The sequence below is a fragment of the Phyllobates terribilis genome, unplaced genomic scaffold, assembly GCF_046119375.1.
Source record: "Phyllobates terribilis strain yellow unplaced genomic scaffold, ASM4611937v1 Scaffold_3__8_contigs__length_932513732, whole genome shotgun sequence".
Lineage (NCBI taxonomy): Eukaryota > Metazoa > Chordata > Amphibia > Anura > Dendrobatidae > Phyllobates > Phyllobates terribilis.
The window spans coordinates 260,426,122-260,438,561 of NW_027362763.1; positions in this window are offsets into that span (position 1 = coordinate 260,426,122).

The following is a 12,440-nucleotide window of genomic DNA, read 5'->3' on the forward strand; positions in this document are numbered from 1 at the left end:
TCAGCCCTGTTGGGATCACACTGATATGTAACGTGGATATTTACGTTATTGCAATTGAGTTTGTCCATAAATTCAATTAAGCATTGCTGTGAGCCCTGCCAGATCAGGAAGATGTCGTCGATGTAGCGTGCCCAAAAGAGGACACGGTCCATCGACGACCCTTGATCTGACAGGGAGAGGTCTCTCTCCCACAGCCCCAGGAAGAGGTAAGCGTATGAAGGGGCGAAAGCCGCCCCCATCGCTGTCCCCTGGAGCTGTAGGTAGAAAGACCCCTTGAAAATAAAAAAATTGTGCGTCAGTGTGAAATCCAACAATTCCACCAGTAAGGACCTCATTTCTTCTGACAGGTTAGACCCCCCCAGGAAGAAAGCCACAGCCCGTAAACCGTCAGCATGCTTGATATTGGTATACAGGGATTCAATATCCACTGTTACCATCATAGTGTCATGATCTAAATAAAGGCCATCAACTCTCCTAAGGAGATCACCCGTATCACGTAGAAATGATGGGAGGTTCTCTACCAAAGGCCTTTGGTATGGGTACTGTTGCAGAGCTCTCAGAGCAGTTCCGCTGCCTGTCCCTGGAGATGAATAACCTCCGCTGTGAGGTTCAGCAGCAGCATCATCGGCTACAGGTCGCTAATGTGGGGGTCTCTGCAGGTAGGCCTGCCCAGCCTGAACCCAAGGTGGCCCTTCCGGACAGGTTTTCAGGAGGTAGGGACAGGTTTTTTTGTATTCAAGGACGCCTGCAAACTGTATTTTAAACTTCGTCCTTACTCCTCCGGAAATGTGGAGCAACGGGTTGGTATTGTGATCTCTCTACTGCAGGGAGATCCTCAGTTGTGGGCGTTTTCTTTTCCACAGGACTCGGTTTGTCTCCAGTCTGTGGAGGGGTTTTTCAGGGCACTGGCCCTCATCTATGATGACCCTGACCGAGTTGCCTTGGCTGAGTCTAGGCTACGGCGCCTTCAGCAGGGGAATCGGTCAGTGGAGACATACAGTTTGGAATTCCGTACATGGGCAACGGATTCCAAATGGAATGACTCAGCCCTGAGAAGTCAATTTTGTGAGAGACTTACTGAAAGGTTGAAAGATGACTTGGCAGTATATGAATCCCCTGTCCTTGGAGGCTGCCATGTCGTTGGCCATACATCTTGATAGACGAGTGAGACCACCTTCTCCGGGGCCTTCTTGTCGGAGTTGTGTACCTCTGCCGGGGGAGTGGTCTGAGGTTGAGCCAGTACTGGGGCGTTGGAGGAACCCATGCAGTTAGGGGGTGTGTCTACATCATACATCTTCCCAGAGATTTGCAGGAAAAAAGGCGTATTTTTTTGTGGGGAAAAAGGGACATTTTGTTGGGACCTGTCCTGCAATTCCTAAACAAAAGGAGTCTTGATTTAACTCTTGGCAGTCTGGAGTTGGATAAACAAGGGGTGCATATGTTACCCACCAGCAGTTCCCGCTTTGTCCTGTCAACAGAGGTGGCACTACAGTAGAGAACAAAACTGAGAAAATTTCTGTGTTTGTTGACAGTGGAGCTGGAGTCTTCATGGTTGATGCTGAGTTTGTGAAAACTCATGGTCTTGCTTGCTGTGTTTTAGCACATCCATCTTTGCTATCGACTCGGTGCCATTTGCACAGAAAGCATTTACTCAGATTGTACATAATGTAAAACTGAGGGTGGGGTCAGTTCATTGTGAAATAATCCCTTGCTATATCCTGTACAATCTTTCCACACCGATTGTTTCGGGTATTGCTTGGCTTGTTAAACATAATCCGTTGGCGGATTGGCAAGCCGGGGAGATTACTGCCATAAGAACTGTTTAGATATTTCCCTTGCTACTGTCTCTACGAAAATATTACCTGCTTTTCTGTCTTGTTTTAAGGACATTTTTTCTGAGAGGGAGGTGTCAGGATTTGTCTCCTCATCGTGCTTATTACTGTCCTATTAACCTGACCCCCGGAGCTAAACTACTGAAATCAAGACTGTATAATCTTTCTGGCCCTGAGAGACAAGCCATGAAGGATTTCACTGCAGAAAGTCTGGAGAAGGGTCATATCAGACCCTCCTCTTCGCCCGTGGCGTCAGGGTTCTTCTTTGTGAAGAAAAAAGATGGCGGTCTACGTCCCTGTTTAGATTTCTGAGAATTCAATCAAATTACCATTCGTGATCCATACCCTCTTCCTCTAATTCCTGATTTGTTCAGCCAGGTTGTAGGAGCTAAGGTATTCTTCAAGTTGAATTTAAGGGAAGCTTACAACCTGGTTAGAATCAGAGAAGGGGACTGTAACATCCCTGGCGGCGTGCTAGCATGGCTTACCACCTCCCACCATGCAAGACTGCCATCTGACCTATCAGTCCAGGCTGCACACTTTGCTCCAGTACTTGCTGTGTGCATGTCTCTTGTCTGATTGCTTAGGGCGGCGGTGCGGATACTGCCTGTTTCTTATAGTTACTGTGTGCACAGTCTTAATGCGTCCCCAGCCTATTGCTATGAGTCACTGGATATTTAAACCCCCTCCATCCAGTAGGAGGTGCCTGAGCAGCATTTTTTTTCAGAGTGTTCTGTGCAACTGAGTTGCCAGGTCCTGTCCTGTATCTTGTCTGTTTCCGCCACCCTGGGGGCTGTATGCCCAGGCCTGTTACCTGTATCTGTGACTTCTAGTCTGTTCCGCCACCCTGGGGGCTGAGTTCCAAGGCTCGTTCCTGTATCTTGTTCCTGGTTCAGTTCCTGTCTGAACAGTGTCCTAGCCCATTACTTGTTTGTCTCTATGTCTGTATCTTCCCTTTTCCTGCAGTGTCTGAACCTGCACCTAACTCCAGCTCGTTGTCTCTGTACTTCTGTTTGTGAGTTTAGTGTCCACTCGCTACTTCATTGTAAGTACCTTGTGTGTATTTGCTCTGCTCTGCTTTCCTACCGCACCTGCGGGTTTTGCTCTGCTCTGCTTGTCTACAGCACCTGCGGGTTTTGCTCTGCTCTGCTTGTTTACCGCACCTGCGGGTTTTGCTCTGCTCTGCTTGTCTACCGCATCTGCGGGTTTTGCTCTGCTCTGCTTGTCTACCGCACCTGTGGGTTTTGCTCTGCTCTACTTGTCTACCGCACCTACGGGTTTTGCTCTGCTCTGCTTGTCTACCGCACCTGCGGGTTTTGCTCTGTTCTGCATGTCTCCCGCACCTGTGGGTTTTGCTCTGCTCTGCTAGTCTACCGCACCTGCGGGTTTTGCTCTGCTCTGCTTGTCTACCGCACATGCCGCTCTGTTCCTGTATTCCAGTCTGTACTGCTCCCTATCCTGCCTGCGTTCCTACCTGCCAGTACCCACCTATCTGCATACCAGCCTTGCCTGCCAGTACCCACCTGTCTGCATACTAGCCGTGCCTGCCAGTACCCACCTGTCTGCATACCAGCCGTGCCTGCCAGTACCCACCTGTCTGCATACCAGCCGTGCCTGCCAGTACCCACCTGTCTGTATGCCAGCCTAACCTGCCTGTTCCTGCATTCACCGGTGTAGGTCAACAGCTGTGACCGGGGTCTGACCTGGAGTAGCACCTGGTCCCTCTGCTCTGTTCCTCCCTAGTTCACAGAGTCGACTGAGCCGCCGTGCGACCTTGGTCGGACTGAGTTGATACTTAGTCACGCCCCTCCAGGCACTCCTCGGTTCATGGTCCAGTGGGATCACTAACCACGCTCACGCCAGTCAGTCCGGGCGTGTGCGTAACAGGGACAAATGGAAAACAGAATTCAATACCCAGAAGGACATTTCGAGAGTCTGGTTATGCCTTTTGGTTTGAGCAATGCACCTGCGGTATTCCAGGATTTCATAAATGGTATTTTCCATCATTTGGTGGGGAGGTTTGTGGTGGTCTATCTGGATGATATTTTGGTTTACTCACCTGATTTTGAGACTCATCGGGGGCATGTTAAGCAGGTGCTCCAGATATTAAGGGATAACAAACTTTATGCCAAACTGGAAAAATGTGTTTTCGCTGTTCAGGAGGTGCAGTTTTTTGGGTACTTGTTGTCATCTTTGGGTTTTAAGTTGGATCCGGAGAAGATCCGTGCAGTCCTTGACTGGGGACTTCCCAAGAACCTGAAGGCTCTACAGCGTTTACTAATTTTTACCGGAATTCATCCAAAATTACTCTGTTATTGTGAAAACCCTTGTAACATACCTGGCGGCGTCCTTGCATAGTGGTCCATCTCCCACTGTGCAAGAGCGCGCACTTGATCTCCAGTCCAGTCTGCTAGCCTGGCTTCCCTCCATGCTGTCTGTTTACCTCTGTTTCTGCTGCTTAAGGGCGGTGCCCGATCACTTCCTGTTTCTTGTACCTGCTGCGGGCACACCCCTTGTGCATCCTCAGCCTATTGCTGTCTGTCACCTGGTATTTAACCCAGCTGCTCCAATGAATCCCTGCCTGAGCATTGTGTTTCATTCAGTGTGCTCTTTCACTCTGAATGTGCCAGGTCCCCTTCTGTGTTTGCTTGCCTGCCCTTCCTGGAGGCTGTATTTCCAGGCCTGTCTGAACATGCTCCTTGCCTGTTCGTTCCGCCTTCTAGGGGCCGCATACCTAGACCCGCTCCTGTATCTTGTCTGTCCTGTCTGAACACGCTCCTAGCCTGTTCCTCCCGCCTTCTAAGGGCTGCATACCTATACCCGCTCCTGTATCTTGCTACTGTGTCTGTTTTTGTCTGTATTCTCTTCTAGCCTGTTTCCTGTGTTTCTCTATGTCCGTAACTTTCCTTTTTCTGCAGTCTGAACTCGTACCTAACTCCTGCTCATTGTCACAGTACTTCCGTTTGTGAGTTAGTGGTCCACTCGCTACTTCACTGTAAGTACCCTGTGAGTATCTGGTTCTGCCTTTCCCTTCCTGCCTGTTCCGTGTGTACAGAGCCCAGTCCCCCCTGCTCTGCCTTGCTCACCGCTTCGGCGGTTCTGGCCTGCTCTGACCCTTTGCTCACTGCTCCAGCAGTCTTGCTCCGCTCTGACCCTTTGCTCACTGCTCTGGCAGTCTTGCTCCGCTCTGACCCTTTGCTCACTGCTCCGGCAGTCTTGCTCCGCTCTGATCCTTTGCTCACTGCTCTGGCAGTCTTGCTCCGCTCTGACCCTTTGCTCACTGCTCTGGCAGTCTTGCTCCGCCCTGACCCTTTGCTCACTGCTCCGGCAGTCTTGCTCCGCTCTGACCCTTTGCTCACTGCTCCGGCAGTCTCGCTCCGCTCTGACCCTTTGCTCACTGCTCCGGCAGTCTCGCTCCTCTCTGACCCTTTGCTCACTGCTCCGGCAGTCTCGCTCTGCTCTGACTACTCTTGCTCACCGCTCCAGATGGCCTCGTCCTGCTCTACTCTTGCTCACCGCTCCAGACGGCCTCGTCCTGCTCTACTCTTGCTCACCGCTCCAGACGGCCTCGTCCTGCTCTACTCTTGCTCACCGCTCCAGGCGGCCTCGTCCTGCTCTACTCTTGCTCACCGCTCCAGGCGGCCTCGTCCTGCTCTACTCTTGCTCACCGCTCCAGGCGGCCTCGTCCTGCTCTACTCTTGCTCACCGCTCCAGGCGGCCTCGTCCTGCTCTACTCTCGCTCACCGCTCCAGGCGGCCTCGTCCTGCTCTACTCACGCTCACCGCTCTAGGCGGTCTCGTCTTGCCCTGCTCTCGCTCACCACTCTGGGCGGCCTCGTCCTGCTCTACTCACGCTCACCACTCTAGGTGGTCTCGTCTTGCCCTGCTCTCGCTCACCACTCTGGGCGGCCTTACTCTGCTGTGTTTGTCCTCCACATCTGTGGTTCTGTTCCTGAGTCCCAGTGTGTACTGGGTCCTATCCCGCCTGTGTTCCTACCTGCTAGTGCCTCCCTGTCTGCACTCTAGCCGTGCTTGCCTGTACCCCCCTGCCTGCATACCCGCCTGCCTGCATACCAGTCGCGCCTGCCTATACCCACCAGTCTGTGTGCCAGCCTAACCTGTCTGTTCCTGTATTCCCCTGTGTGGGTCAACAGCCGTGTCCGGGGTCTGTCCTGGAGTAGCACCTGGTCCCTCTGCTCGGTTCCTCCTTGGTGCACTGGCGTCGTATGCCGTCGTGCGACCCTGGTCGGATCGGGTGAATACCAAGTTACGCCCCTCCAGGCATTCACTCTCCGGCACGGTCCAGTGGAATCACACGCACACGCCGCTCAGCCCGGGCGTGTGCATTACACCCCTTACTGACATGATTAAGAAGGGGTCTGATTTTTCCAAATGGTCGGATGCTTCCCACCAGGCTTTTTCTTCCTTAAAGAATCATTTTGCCACTGCACCTATACTCAATCATGTTTCCCAACCCTTTATTGTGCAAGTTGATGCGTCGGATATCGGGGTTGGGGCAGTGTTGTCTCAGGCTTCGTCCCCTGGTAAACGGAGTCCATGCGCCTTCTTTTCTAAAAAAAGGTCTTCAGCTGAGAGAAATTATGACGTGAGTAATAGGGAACTTTTGGCGATCAAATTGGCATTCGAGGAATGGCTACATTGGTTGGAGGGGGCTGTCCATGATATTACTGTTATTACTGACCATAAGAACCTGTCATATCTCCAGTCAGCTAAACATCTCAATCCTAGGTGGGCCAGATGGTCCCTGTTTTATACTAGGTTCAATTTTGTTGTCACTTTTCATCCAGGGTCAAAAATGGCAAGGCTGATGCTTTGTCCCGGAGCTTCCCTGGTGGTGGTGACCATGAGAACCCTGTCCCGATATTACAGAAAGGGGTAGTCATTTTGGCACTGTATCCTGAACTAGAGGGTGAGGTGTTGGAGTCTCAGAGTGACGCTCCTGCCTCCTGCTCTTCAGGAAGGTTTTTGTACCATCTAATCTGCGCCACAAAGTAATTAAGGAACATAATAACTCTGTGCTTGCTGGGCATCCAGGTGGTAAGGCAACTGTGGACCTCCTCTCTCGTCGTTTTTGAAGGCCGGGGTTCCATTGGGATGCAATTGAACACGTAGATTCTTGTAGTATTTGCTCACGTTATAAGGTTTTGCATACTCATCCGTCTGGTACTCTTCTTCCGCTACCTATCCCTAGTAGGCCATGAACACACTTGGATTTTATTACTGACCTACCGATTTCTGCAGGCAAAACGGTGGTTTTGGTGGTAGTAGGTTCAGTAAAATGGTTCACTTTGTCGCATTGCCTGCACTTCTAAATGCCAAGACACTTGCTCAGGTGTTCATAAATGAGATTCTGAAGCTTCACGGGGTTCCCTCCGATGTGGTGTCAGATCGTGGGACCCAGTTTGTTTCCAAGTTCTGGAAGGCATTCTATTCTCGACTGGGGGTGCAGCTGTCCTTTTCCTCTGCCTTCCACCCTCAGTCGAATGGACAGACAGAGCGTGTCAATCAGAATTTGGAGACCTACCTCAGGTGTTTCGTCTCCGGAAATCAGGAGGATTGGGCATCCTACATACCGCTGGCAGAATTTGCCATTAATAATCATCGTCAAGAATCCACTGGCAGGTCACCATTCTTCGGTGCTTACGGTTATCACCCACAGTTTGGTACCTTTAGTGGGGGAGGAGCTTCAGGAGTTCCTGGAAAGGAACGGTTTTCATCATTGCTCTCCTCGGTATGGCAGGGTGTTCTGAGTAATTTAAAGATCATGGGAGACAGGTGTGAACGTATGGCTGACAGAAAACACTTGCCAGGTCCGGACCTGAATATAAATGACTTTGTGTGGTTGTCTACCAGGAATATAAGATTGAAAGTTCCTTCTTGGAAGCTGGGACCTAGGTTTATTGGTCCCTATAAAATAAGCGCCATCATTAACCCAGCAGCCTTTTGTCTTGAACTTCCTCAGGCCCTTAAGGTCCACAATGTGTTCCACAGGTCCTTAATCAAAAAGTATGTGGAACTTCTTGAGCCCTCACCTCTACCACCGCCTTCAGTAATGGTTGATGGTAATCTGGAGTTCCAGATTTCGAGCATTGTAGATTCTCATCTCCGTCGCTCTCTACAATACTTGGTGCACTGGAAAGGCTATGGTCCAGAGGAGAGGATTTGGGTTTCAGCGTCACAGGTGAATGCTCCCAGGTTGGTTCACTCATTCCACACCTCATATCCTGAGTAGAGATGAGCGTTGTTCTACTCGAACTGTTCGCCAATCTCAAATTCGAGCTGTTTTGGGAGGTGTTCGAGCCGTTCTGCGAACACGAACAATTTGAGAAAAATTCGGCTGTTCGAGGTTATGTTCGATAACTGTTCGTGCACCAAAATCATAACTGGATTTTTTCTCAGTAATGATGAAAATTAATGTTAATACGCAGTTTGAGTGTACAGCGGGGTGGGGGGAGGGGCAGGGGATGGATCTCTGCAGGAACAATGAAGATCTCCATTTTTTTTTCTCTTTCCCGCATTTGCAGTGGGGAGGTGCAATCTGTCAGCCTATCAGCAGCGCACACACGGAGCGAAGTGCTTTTTTTCACACAAGCAAGTGCATGTGTCATTGGCAGTGTATGTCACATGTCCTTGCCCTATAAGACCCAGCCATTTTCCCCGTCGCCACCATTTTCTCACTGCTGCAGCTGCGTGTTAGACGGCACCGCTGTTGCTGTGTGCGCTATACCTTGTTAATTTCAAGCCAATTTTCGCACAAATCTACAGATAGCTTGGGAGTAGGGAATAGTTGTGATTGCAGTCCTTTTAAGGACTAGGTTACAGCATTTCCTACGACTTTTATCAGGCAGGTCTGTGCTCTTAAATAGATAGATTGTGGGAGTAAAGACTAATTGTAATTGGAGTCCTTTTCAGGACTAGGTTACATCAGTTCCTATCAGTTTTTGGCAGGCAGGTCTGTGCCAGTGCTGTGCAAGTTTTTTTCACAGCATTTGGCTGAATCTAGCAAAGCTGATCCTTTTTGGCCTATTGCAGAGTGTGTTAGTCAGTGGCGTAGCCTATCTGTGTTGCAAGATATACCACCTGTGTATAGAATACCAATTTTTTTACTGCACCTAGTGAAGTAAAATCTTTTGGGCATAGCATCATTCTATTAGTCCATCTATACTGACCTCCATCAGGTTGCAAATTGAATATAATTTTTTTCTGCATCTAGCTCTGAAAAAATATTGGGCTTCTAGCTGTGTGTGGGACTTGTTCTATTAATCCATCTATACAGACCTCCATCAGGTTGCAAACTGAATATATTTTTTTCTGCATCTACCTCTGAAAAAATATTGGGCTTCTAGCTGTGTGAGGGACTTGTTCTATTAATCCATCTATACAGACCTCCATCAGGTTGCAAACTGAATATATTTTTTTCTACATCTACCTCTGAAAAAATATTGGGCTTCTAGCTGTGTGTGGGACTTGTTGTATTAGTCCATCTATACTGACCTCCATCAGGTTGCAAACTGAATATATTTTTTTCTGCATCTACCTCTGAAAAAATATTGGGCTTCTAGCTGTGTGTGGGACTTGTTGTATTAGTCCATCTATACTGACCTCCATCAGGTTGCAAACTGAATATATTTTTTTCTGCATCTACCTCTGAAAAAATATTGGGCTTCTAGCTGTGTGTGGGACTTGTTCTATTAATCCATCTATACAGACCTCCATCAGGTTGCAAACTGAATATATTTTTTTCTGCATCTAGCTCTGAAAAAATATTGGGCTTCTAGCTGTGTGTGGGACTTCTTCTATTAATCCATCTATACAGACCTCCATCAGGTTGCAAACTGAATATATTTTTTTCTGCATCTACCTCTGAAAAAATATTGGGCTTCTAGCTGTGTGTGGGACTTGTTGTATTAGTCCATCTATACTGACCTCCATCAGGTTGCAAACTGAATATATTTTTTTCTGCATCTACCTCTGAAAAAATATTGGGCTTCTAGCTGTGTGTGGGACTTGTTCTATTAATCCATCTATACAGACCTCCATCAGGTTGCAAACTGAATATATTTTTTTCTGCATCTACCTCTGAAAAAATATTGAGCTTCTAGCTGTGTGTGGGACTTGTTCTATTAATCCATCTATACAGACCTCCATCAGGTTGCAAACTGAATATATTTTTTTCTGCATCTACCTCTGAAAAAATATTGGGCTTCTAGCTGTGTGTGGGACTTGTTCTATTAATCCATCTATACAGACCTCCATCAGGTTGCAAACTGAATATATTTTTTTCTGCATCTACCTCTGAAAAAATATTGGGCTTCTAGCTGTGTGTGGGACTTGTTCTATTAATCCATCTATACAGACCTCCATCAGGTTGCAAACTGAATATATTTTTTTCTGCATCTACCTCTGAAAAAATATTGGGCTTCTAGCTGTGTGTGGGACTTGTTCTATTAATCCATCTATACAGACCTCCATCAGGTTGCAAACTGAATATATTTTTTTCTGCATCTAGCTCTGAAAAAATATTGGGCTTCTAGCTGTGTGTGGGACTTGTTCTATTAATCCATCTATACAGACCTCCATCAGGTTGCAAACTGAATATATTTTTTTCTGCATCTACCTCTGAAAAAATATTGGGCTTCTAGCTGTGTGTGGGACTTGTTCTATTAATCCATCTATACAGACCTCCATCAGGTTGCAAACTGAATATATTTTTTTCTGCATCTACCTCTGAAAAAATATTGGGCTTCTAGCTGTGTGTGGGACTTGTTCTATTAATCCATCTATACAGACCTCCATCAGGTTGCAAACTGAATATATTTTTTTCTGCATCTACCTCTGAAAAAATATTGGGCTTCTAGCTGTGTGTGGGACTTGTTGTATTAGTCCATCTATACTGACCTCCATCAGGTTGCAAACTGAATATATTTTTTTCTGCATCTACCTCTGAAAAAATATTGGGCTTCTAGCTGTGTGTGGGACTTGTTCTATTAATCCATCTATACAGACCTCCATCAGGTTGCAAATTGAATATAATTTTTTTCTGCATCTAACCCAGCCAATAGTTTTGGCCTAATACCACAGTTTGGCCACTCAGCTCTGCTCGGTTCCCATCCATTGTTTTTTTGTGCAAACAACTCCAGAGTTGTGAATTAGTTAACCACCAAAATGAGTGGAAAAAGGCCTGCTGCTGGTGGAAAGGGGAATAGGCGTGTTGGGAAGGGGAAAAAAGGTTATGTCCGTGGGGTAGGTGTTAAAGCAACAGGAACATCTGCAGAAGAAAAACCATCTTCCAGCCAAACTAAAATGTCTACTTCTTTTAGCGGACAATGTGATAAGATCCCTTTCTTACGGCCACGCCAATCGCTACAAATTCCAGATGAGGCACAAAAACAGCAGGTGCTTCAACGGATATCAAGTGCTCCTTTAAGTGGACTCTCCTCCACATCAACTTCAACATCACAAATACTCCAGTCCTCAATGGTGTCACCCCAATCGCACTTGCTTCCTCACAGCTCCCAAATCTCCAGCTGCCCGTCTGAGTATCAGGTAGAACAGATGGTTGAGTCTGCAGAGCTGTTTACTCATACTATAGCCTGGGAATCAGAGGTCGACTCCAGCGCTTCTGTGAATCCAGACGAGGAAATGATCTGCACTGATGCCCAGAATCTTTATGAGTCGGATCCAGGACCAGACGCAGAAGGTTCTGACCATAATGTAGACCCTCATTCCCAAACTGTAACTCCTGTTGGTGGAGACAATGAGGAAGACGATGATAAGACTCAAATACCTGATTGTAGCGACAACTTTAGTTTTTTGTCAGGGCAGGAACAGGTTGGCTCTGAGGACGACGGGTGTGATAACGCACAGGGTGATGATGATGAGGTTGGAGATCCCACTTACTGTCAGCCCACAGTCAGCCAAGAGATGAGGTCAGCAGAGGAGGTGGAGGAAGATGCTAGTGACGACGAGGTCAGGTTGCGCCTTCCTGGACAGAGACGTAGTACTGGAAGCACGTCAACAACTGCATCCTCAAACACAACTCTGCCTCTCACCACAAGTCGTGGTGGCTCTTCAGGTCGCATGGGTGCTAAGCCTTGCATAGCCTGGGCATTTTTTCAGATCGATAAAGATGACCCAACTCGTGTTATCTGTAACATTTGTCAGCAAAAGCTAAGTGGAGGCCAAAAAATACATAGTTTGAGTACTTCATGCATGAACCGGCACATGGACATGAAGCATAAGTTGCAGTGGGAAGCTCAGTGTGCTACAATGCGGCCTAGCCGGCCGGGCCAACCACCGTCTGCCATATCTTGTGCATCCGCGGCCTCTTCATCCTCTGTGACTGGGGGGACAGCAGTCACACCTGTTTTGGGGCGCAGACCTGCCACCTCTTTACCCGCAACAGCCAGCGTGATTGGCAGGTCATCATTTTCTTTGGAGGTGGTAACACCAGCTGGTGTTGAGCGCTGTCCGACATCGATAGCACCACCTTTGGATCAAGGCAACCTAACATGTCCGCCTGCATCTTCCTCACAGACCGGCAGTTTGCCGGGGACACCCTTATCAACCCCGTCTAAGCACAATAGCC